At 53.4% G+C, this 10,192-nt stretch overlaps 1 pseudogene; it reads left to right on the plus strand.

Moving 5' to 3' along the window:
• The first annotated feature begins 309 nt into the window (after positions 1 to 309).
• LOC102729865 (large ribosomal subunit protein eL36 pseudogene) lies at positions 310 to 630 on the plus strand (annotated as a pseudogene).
• Positions 631 to 10,192: the final 9,562 nt, after the last annotated feature.

Consider the following 10,192-nt stretch of genomic DNA (forward strand, 5'->3'; position numbering starts at 1 on the left):
AATAGCCAGCGTTCGTGAGGATGTGGAGAAATTGGAACCTTCATGCCCTGCTCCTGGGTATGTGAAATGGTGCAGCCACTTTGGAAAACAGTCTGGCAGTTCCTCAAAAAGTTAAATATGGAAAAACTGGAAAAAAAAAAAAAAGCTAAATATAGAGTTACTATATGACCCAGCAATCCCACTCTTAGATGTCTAACCAAAAGAATCGAAAATGTATGTCCACACAAACACTCATACATAAATGTCCATAGTGGTATTATTTACAGGAGCCAGAAAGAAAGAGTGTCCAGCCCCTCTGTCTCAGCAGCCATGGAGGGGCAGCAGCTGCGGCTCTGCGCTCCCCCGTGGCCTGTGGGCCTCAACAAGGGCCACAAGGGACCAAGGACACGAGCCAGCAGAAGTGCAGCCGCCACGGTCACACCAAAATCTGTTCAGGACATGATCCAAGAGATGTGTGGCTTTGCCCCATATGAGCGGCATGTCATGATGCTGCTCGAGGTCTCCAAGGACAAGGGGGCCCTCAAGGTCAACAAGAAAAGTGTGGGGACACTCATCTGTGCCAAGAGGACAAAAGATGAGCTGAGCAAGGTCCTGGCAACCATGAGGAAAGCGGCAGCCAGGAGGGACTGAACACCCACCCCCTCTCTACGCAATAAAACCTTGTCAGAAAATGAAAAGAATGGGGCGCCTGGGTGGCTCATTTGGTTAAGCGTCCTGCTTTTGATTTCGGATCAGGTCATGATCTCAGGGTCCTGGGATCGAACCCCCCATTGGGCTCATGCACTGGGCATGGAGTCTGCTTGAGATTCTTTCCCCTTCCTTCTCCCCCCCCATGCGTGTGTGTGTGTGTGTGCGCGCGCGCTCTCTCTTTTGCACGCAAATAAATAAATCTTTAAAAAAAAGAAAGAGGGGCGCCTGAGTGGCTCAGTTGGTTAAGCATCTGCCTTCAGCTCAGGTCATGATCCCAGGGTCCCTGCCGAGCAGGGAGCCTGCTTCTCCCTCTCCCTCTGCCCGCCGCTCCCCCAGCTTGTGTTCTCTCTATCAAATAAAGAAATAAAATCTTTAAAAATAAAAAAAAATTTTAAGTTAAAAAAAATTTAAAAAAGAAAGAAAGAAACAATGTCCATCAACTGATGAATGGACAAACACAATGTGATCTCTCCATATGATGGAATATCACTCATGAAAAGGAAAGAAGGACTAACACAGGCAGCAACATGGATCGTCGATGAACTCTGAAAACATTATGCTAAATGAAAGAAGCCAGTCATAGGAGACCACATCATATACGATTGCTCTAAGGGAAATGTCCAGAGCAGGCAAATGTCGAGAAACAGAGAGTAGATTAGTGGTTGCTGGGGGTCTGGAGGGGTAGGGCAATAGGAAGTGACTGCTAATGGGTATGGGGTTTCTTTCTGAGGTGGTGAAATATTCTAAAATTGATCGTGGCGACAGTTGCCCAACTCTGTGAATATACTGAACACCACTGAATTGTAGTTTAAATGGGTAAATTGTATGGTTGACGAATTCTATCCCAATAAAGCTGGTTAAGTAGAGATGATCAACAAAGAGGAATCAGGAGGAAGGAAACACATAGGAGACATCACACGGAGCCTGGTATTTCTGTATATTTTGTTTGGTTTGCATCCCTCATTTGCAGGGGGAGGATGGGAGAGCCTCCCTGCAGGGCCTAGAGGTTTCCCCGTCCTGCTCCACACCAGCCGCCTTGGGCGCTGCTGACTTAGCTAGGTGACCACAGGAGGGCCACCCCGAGGCTCCTCGTCCCACAGACCCCTGACTGGCCAGTTCGCCATTGTGCAGTTACGGAGGAGAGACCTGAGCCGGGGTCTGTCAGCAGGGCAGGATGTCGGAAGGGAAGTAGACCCAGGCCCTTTCTGGCCCAAACCGCCTCACTCTTCAGAAGCTCCCCAGAGGGTTTGGGACATAGCTGTTGGCCTGGTAAGAAGGAGGCCTCCCAGGGTGACTCCCTCAAGGGGCCACAAGCACATGGGAGGACCGGCAGAGACAGACCCCAGCCCCAGGCCTCAAACGTGGCCAAGGCAAGTCTCCACGCTGGAGGCCACAGTCTCCCGGCTCCGGTCTGCCTCAAGAGTCCCCCATTTTGGAGACCTCTCCTTCCCAGGGGATGCTCCTCTTACCAGGCTACATGGCCCAAACTGTGTCCACTTGTCCTTCATGACTCAGCTCATAGGTCACCTCCTCCGGGAGCTCTTCTGAACTCTGTGACCAACTCAGGCCCCTGTCCCAGCCCACCTGGCACCAATCACGATGGTAATGACCTATGGGTGTGCTACTTGTCTTTCCCTCCCCCTGAAAAATAAGCTCCACGAGGTCTCATCTGTGCCCGTGTGTCTGGGATCCCTGCTCGGCACCGGGCCTCGCACGCCGCAGCCTGGGACACCTCCACAAAACAGAGTCAGGGCACCAGCGTATCGCCGGGAAAGAAACGCTGAGCATGGCTCCGACTTCCCAGGTAGCCCCGTGGCTGGCAGATGGCGGCTCACGGGCTGTCTTCTGGCCGCACCCAGGCATTTGGACCCCCAGAGGGAGGAGTGTTCCTTTTCTCAGAGAGAAACCGCCTTCCAGCGTGCGGTTTCCATCCTGGGGACCCACTCCTTATCCACAGCAGTGCCAGCGGGAGTGACGGGCCCCCCTTCCCCCACAGGACCCTGGAAGGGAGAAGCGGACCCGCTAAATTCCCCGTGAGACCCAGCAGAGACTGGTGGCCCTGGCAGGTGGTGGGTGGGCGTGCTGAGAGCTCTGTTGACATACAGTCCTGGGGACAGGTCACTGCATTGGGGCCAGGCCCAGGAGAGCCACGCGGAGCCTCCTCCCGGGCCAGGCTGCCCCCCTCCCTCCCAGCGCTCCATCCCCTAATCACCGGACAGCCAGAGATGATCTTGGAAACACAGACTGGATCTTAGCCTTCCGTCCTTCCAGGGGCTTCCTGCTGCCCTCCCCCCAGGATGTGGCCCACCTCCCTCCCTCCTTGACCTCCACTCCCTGCCTCTCCCTCCCCTCCTGCCTCCAGGGCTTCGCGCAGGCCAGCGGCTGTTCCTCAGCCTGGGACACCTTTCCCTGCGTCTTCACAGGCTGCCTCCACCTCGTTCAGCCGGCACCCCTCAGACAGCATGTGCAGCGCCCCACCTCCAGCAGCCCACCCCCACAGCCTCCTCCCTGCTGCACCCCGTCTCCGCCTTATCTCCACGACAGTTATGGCTCTCTTTGTTCCTGTTATCACTCCCTCACTAGACTCCCCCCGGGCACAGGGGCCTGTCTGTCTGTCCAGGCCTGTGCTGCTCATGCTGGGGCTCCAGCCCCTGGCCAGAGCCTGGCCTAGCGCAGACTACGCCTGGGCCTCCTCATGGTGCCGGCTGGGGGGCTGCTGGGGCTGATGCAGGTGCAGGTGAGGCCTGGGGAAGGCCACTGGGGCCACTTGCACAGGGAGGTCTGTCATGGCCCAAGAGGCCTCCCACCACACCGCCTCCTTCTGCCCTTACTGCGCTCACAGCTGGCTCGCTGGCATCTGCCGCCCCTGGCCTGGCACACAGGGGGCCTCGGGAGAGGGGGCTTCTGGAAGGGTGCCCCAGGAGGGCAGCATCCTCTTAATGGGGGGACCACACGAATGGCATCGGGGCTCCTTCACTAAATGCCCAGCATTTTCGGAGCCGGTGGGGGAACCACACAGACCTGGACCAGCCCCCGCCTTGGTCACCAGCCGTGGCCTTCTCCTCCGAGAGGCCTCCCTGCCCCTGCTTCCCCTCTGAGGAGGGGGTGAAGCCTGTCCCAAAGGGCTGCTTCGGAAATCTTAGAAGGTCTTAGAAGGAAAGGAAAGATGGTGGTGGGGCCCATTCATTTACCTCCAGTCCCAGCCGACCAGAGTGAGAAGAAAGGGACAAAGACAACAGAAGGACAGAGAGCAGCACCAAACCCGGGAAGCCCAGATGGCCCAGTGGTCGCTGGCCTCGCCCACGAGGAGTGCCCACTCCGAGCTCAGCTGAGGGCAAAGCTGAGGAGTGACCCCTGACTGTGGAAGCCTCCAAAGCAGCCACGAGTCGCCTGCACCACTTCTGCCCACAGTGTGGACCCCAGCCCTGCCCCTCTGCGCCCTGGCACGGGACTCACTTCTCCCCAGGGTATTTAACCATCCTCGTGGCAGCTGAAGTAGGGTGGACACTGTCCACCTGGACATCACAGACCTGGCCAAGAATGGGGGACCGAGCCCTAACAAGAAATGAACTATGCATGGGACGCCTGGGTGGCTCAGTCGGTGAAGCGTCCGCCTTCGGCTCAGGTCATGATCTAGGGGTCCTGGGATTGAGCCCTCTCCCTCTGCCCCTCCCCCTGCTTGTGCATATTCTCTCAAATAAATAAATAAATAAAACCTTAAGGGAAAAAAAATGAACTATGCACGGACACAAGCTACAACATGGATGACCTTGACAGCATTACACTAAGGGAAAGAAACCAGCCCCAGAAGGTCACAGGGTGTCTGATGGCACTTACACAAAATGTCCGGAACAGGCAAATCCACAGAGACAGAAGGTAGCCTTGTGGTTGTCAGGCTCTGGCACGGGGAGAAATAGGAGGGACTGTTTAACGGGTACGAGCTTTCTTGCCCGGGGATGACGGAGTTCTACGCCCAGATAACAGATATGACTGCACAACGCTGTGAACATCCTTAATGCCACTGCACTGTACATTTCAGAATGGTGAAAATGATTAATTTTGTTACGTGCATTTCAAACACACACACACACACACAGAAGCACGCACAAAGAATTGAGGGACCAGAGTTGGAGTCCAGCCTTCAACGTCAGTGCAGAGGCCCACTGCACAGGATGCTAGGCGTCTAGACACGGCCGTGCACCCCGCACTCTGCCCCTCCGTATTCCCACCTGCCGCTCCTGTCTAGAGGACAAGCCCTGGATTCTTGGGCTGTGACCCACAGTCCCGGAGGAGGCAGTGGTCTGTGATGGAGGGGCCTGAGCACCAGCATGGCTTTTGTGGTGATAGTGAAGTAACCGTCTGGGCTGAGCCCCCCCCGGTTCTGCCCTGTGCAGGGACGGAGATGCTGCTTTTATTGTGTTGGCCCCAAGCCTCTGCTCTTGTTCCCCCTTCAGGGATCTCAGGCGGGCTCCTGGCTTTAAATAACACCTCTACTCCGATGACTCCCAAATCTATGTCTCCAGCCGGGACTTGGCCTCAAGTCCAGCCACCTGCTCCAGTCTGCCCAGAGTTGACCAATGGGCACCACACACATCTCAACGCTGAGCCCACCCGGGGTCCACCTCGAGGGCAGGTCACCTCTTCTCCCACATGCTCATGCCAAAACCTTGGAGGCATCTTGGCTCCTTTCTCTCAAACTCCACATCCAGCCACCACTCTGCCTCCAGAAACATGTGGAATCCAGCCCCTCTCCTTCCTCCACCACCCATACCCTGGTATGGCCCCGTCACCTCTCCCCTAGACTGTCTGCTTCTGCCATTGACCTATGAGCACTAGAGGAAGATGCTTAATGCAGAAAACAGATCATGTCATGCCCCTGCTCAACCTCCCAGTGGCTCCCAGCTTACTCAGAACGAAAACAAAGGCTTTCAGCAGCTCTTTCTGCCCACAGGGCCTGTCCCTGTGCTTTAATGAAGCCACCTTTTTGCACCAAAAAGAAAGAAAAAGAACAAGAACAAGAAAACAAAGGCTGTCCAGTGGTTTACAAGGCCCTCCACAGCAGGCCCCTGGGACCTACCAAATACTGTCTTGTCATCTCATCTTCTCTGTGTCACCACCTGGCTCCAGCACCACTGGCCTTCCTGCTGATCCTCAGACAAACCAAGCATCCCCAGGCCTCAGGGCCTTTGCACCTGCTGTTCTCTGTGCTAGGAATGCTTTTCTCTGGAGCTGTCCTGGGCTCACTCCTCATCTCCTTCAGACCCTGACTCGGATCTTACCTTCTCAGTGAATCATCTCTGAGCACTCTCTTGAAGAAGGTCACCCCTCCCGCCACCCAACACACTTTAGTTTCTCCTTTGCACATGCCACCAGCCAGCAGAGCTTATTGATTCGTACCGCCTGGCTCCCCCTTAGGATGGTAGCCCCTTGAGGGCAGGGATTCCTGTCTGTCTTGTTCCCAGTTGTTTCTCCAGAGCCTAGAGTAGTACATGGCACACACTGGGCTTCCACAAATATCTGAGAAATGAATGAGCCATTTTATGGTAGGACACGAGGCCCAGAGGGCAGAGTGAGCAGCAGTAACCGGCAGCACCAGGTTTCCCTAGGCCTCTCTCCCAAGCTCCCAGATCCTTCTAGCTCGCGGTGCTTGTTATTTTTGTTAGTATCCACACCCGAATGGAAGACAGAGTGTTCTCACAGCATCTTCTTGCTGAGAAGGCAAATATTCAAAAATACTTTGACAATGACATTCTCCAGTTCCCCGAGGCTGTGTGAGATGCCAAAAATGATGTGACTAATTAGCGGCACCGACTTCCCGAACATCCTGGCATCTGTGTCTCCCAGGGACAAGGCACGGCCGCCAAGACTCTCTGGTGCTGCAGGGGAGTGTCTGGGGGGGACTGGCCCACCTCTGGCAGCCTGAGAGCCCCCGAGCTGGTCCCTGACACTTGCTGGCCTCAGTTTCCTCATTTGTAAAATGAGGGGGCCTTCTGGCTCGGATTCAGGTCCAAATGTTATCTGCCACAGGAAGCTCGATGCCGGTTCCTAGAGAACAGGGGGCATGGTGCGCGCAGACGATGCTATGGTTTACTGCAGGTCTCAGAGCCACCTCGCACAGCCCTGAGCCACTCTCGTCCAGACCCCGCTTCAGGCCTCCTGCACTCTTTTTTCAAGATTTTAGTTTTCGGGGCGCCTGGGTGGCTCAGTCGTTAAGCGTCTGCCTTCGGCTCAGGTCATGATCCCGGGGTCCTGTGATCGAGCCCCGCATTGGGTTCCCCGCTCGGCGGGAAGCCTGCTTCTCCCTCCCCCACTCCCCCTGCTTGTGTTCCCTCTCTCGCTGTGTCTCTCTCTGTCAAATAAATAAATAGATAATCTTTAAAAAAAAAAAAAGATTTTAGTTTTCATTTATCTGGAGAGAGAGAGCGCGCGAGAGAGAACACGAGAGAGAGAGAGCACGTGCGCACACAAGAGGGAGGAGGGGCAGAGGGACAAACAGACTCCCTGTGGAGTGGGGAGCCTGACAACACGATGAGGGGCTCGATCCCAGTACCTGGGACCATGACCCGAGCCAAAGGCAGACGCCCAACCGACTGAGCCACCCAGGTGCCCCTATCCTGCACTCTTCACACCAGGGCCACGCGCCTAGGTGCCCATGCTGTGCCAGGGGCTAGGGACACGGCGAAAGGTCAGCTCTCTGCAAGGCCTGTGCTTTCCCCCTCCTGACCGTCACCACCCCCACGGTGTCCAGCACACATTAATACCCACTAAAGAGAGTCCAGTGCTGTCCGCCATCATCCTCGGTTCCTCACAGTCCCTTTGAGCCTGTAAAGCAGCCCCAGGAGGCCTCCACTGCAAGGATTATTGCTCCCATTTCACAGATGTGGAAACTGAAGCCCCAGGAGGAAAAGTGACTTGTTCAAGACCCCGCAGGAAGTTGAACGGCAGAACCAGAACTTGAACCTGGGCCTTCCCATAGCTTGTTCAGGACTTTCATCTGGACACCTCCAAGGAGTGCCAGGATGGGGCCTCGAAAGCTGGACCTCACCCCGAACAGCAATATCATTAAGCCCCTCCTCTGCTCAAGAACACCTCAAGGCACCCTACTGTTGAACTGCAGCAAGCCTACCTCTCCTAGCATCACCCTAAAACCCCACATATGTCACCCTCCAACCCAGCTGCAGCAGACTCATCTTCAGGAACCCCCAGCATTCCAAACTCGTCCCACCTCAGCACCTTTGGCCAGGCCAGAACCCCGCCTTGGGGCACCCCTCCTACCTAGTCTTATTTCCTTCACTCTCCAGCAGCCCAGACTCCATGCCAGGTCTCCTTCCCTTGGGCCTGGAGATCAGAATTCTGGAGGACAGGGTCCCCATCCTCCAGAAGCTCATGCCTAGTTGGGAAACAGATACATTTATAAAATATCAGAATATAACCAACAAGGGCACCTTGGGGGTGAAGGAGCCAAAAGGGTTGCAAACTTCTTATTCTACCCGGTCAAAAGAAGCCTCAGGTTTCCCAAACCTAGATCTCTGGATGGGCATTCCCAGTATGAGGAACAGCCTGTGCAGAAGCCTCCTGAGAGTGAAGAATGTGATGTTCCTGGAAAAAGGTCCACCATGGCCCACTCCCAGGCTCTGTGTGGAGATGGGGCAGCAGATAAAGCCCAGAAATATGAAGGAGCTTGAATGCCAGGTGAAGGTGTCAGGCAGGGCTCCAGCCTCGGGGACAGGGGTGAGCAACTACTGCCAAACCCAGCCCATCACCTATATTTGGACAGCTGTGAGCTGAGAATGGTTTTATATATTTGTTAATTTTTAAATTGTTTTTATTATTTTTATTATTTTATTATTAATTATTTTTATAAGTAATATTTATTTATATAAAAATAAATTATAATTTTAAAAAGATTTCATTTATTTATTTGAGAGAGAGAGAACACGTGCGCACACGAGCAAGAAGGAGGGGGAGGAGCAGAGGGAGAAGCTGACTCCCCGCTGAGCAGGGAGCCCGATGCGGGGCTCGATCCCAGGACCCTGGGATCATGACCTGAGCCGAAGGCAGACGCTTAACGGACTGAGCTACCCAGGCGCCCCTACATTTTTAATGGTTGAAAAAAATCCATAAAAGAAGACTAATTTGTGACCCTAGAAAATTCCATGAAATTCAAGTTTCAGTATCTACACATAACCTGTTATGCCATTTGTTTACATGTTCCATGTAACTGTCTTTTCATTACAACAGCAGAGTTGAGTAGCTTGTCTCTATGGCTCACAAATCCTGAAATATCTACTACGTAGTGCTTTTCAAAAACTTTGCCCACCCTACTCTAGGAAGTGGCCACCAGTCCAGGCAGTGGTCCCCAAAGGAGATTCCAGGGAATACTCATCCTGTGAGATGCTCTAGGAGAAAAGAGTCCCCCAGTTGGATAAGCCTGGGCTGCTCAGCCTGCTGCATCCCACTCTCTGCCAAGGGGAGACAGTGAACGATAGCCCAGTAAAGGTGCTGAGAAGTCCTGCAGGAAAGAACCTTATTTTACTCTTGTGAGTCTTTAAACATGTCCGCCCCTTCCTGGCATACGGGAGGATCGCATATCTCTTTGGAGTTAGACATGGCTGGGAGACTCCCTTTGCCACTGAAATGTGAGTGGAAGTGACATGTATAATCTCTGGGTAGAAGCTCTTAGAGCCAGTGGGTAACTTAACCCTTCCTCTTTCCCTCCCCCGCTGCCTAGCAACGAGTGAAGCTCCATCAGCCGGCATCCTAGAGTGAGAGGACCAGAGACCCTGCCATAATGGACACGAAGCAAGAGCAAGAAAATGACCCTTGTTATTTCACCATTAAAAAATTGATGGGGGGGCACTTGGGTGGCACAGTCGGTTGAGTGTCCGACTTGGTTTTGGCTTAGGTAGTGATCACACGGTTGTGGGATCAAGCCCCCTGTCAGGCTCCGTGCTCAGTATGGAGTCTGCTTGAGATTCTCTCTCTCCCTCTGCCTCTGCCCCTCCCCCCACTCCTACTCTCTCTCTCTCAAAATAAATAAATAAAATCTTAAAAAAAAACCTTAACACCCAAAGAACAAAGTCCAATCAAGAAATGGGCAGAAGACATGAACAGACATTTCTGCAAAGAAGACATCCAAATGGCCAACAGACAAATGAAAAAGTGTTCAAAAATCACTCGGCATCAGGGAAATACAAATCAAAACCTCAATGAGATACCACCTCACACCAGTCAGAATGGCTAAAATTAACAAGTCAGGAAAATGACAGATGTTGGCGAGGATGTAGAGGAAGGGGAATCCTCCTACACTGTTAGTGGGAATGCAAGCTGGTGCAGCCACTCTGGAAAACAGTATGGAGGGTCCTCAAAAAGTTGAAAATAGAGCTACCATACAACCCGGCAATTGCACTACTAGGTATTTACCCCAAAGATACGAATATAGTGATCCGAAGGGGCACATGCACTCTAATTTTATAGCAGTAATGTCCACAATAGCCAAACT

The sequence above is a fragment of the Leptonychotes weddellii genome, chromosome 9 (assembly GCF_054177405.1).
Source record: "Leptonychotes weddellii isolate Sample4059 chromosome 9, ASM5417740v2, whole genome shotgun sequence".
Taxonomy (NCBI): domain Eukaryota; kingdom Metazoa; phylum Chordata; class Mammalia; order Carnivora; family Phocidae; genus Leptonychotes; species Leptonychotes weddellii.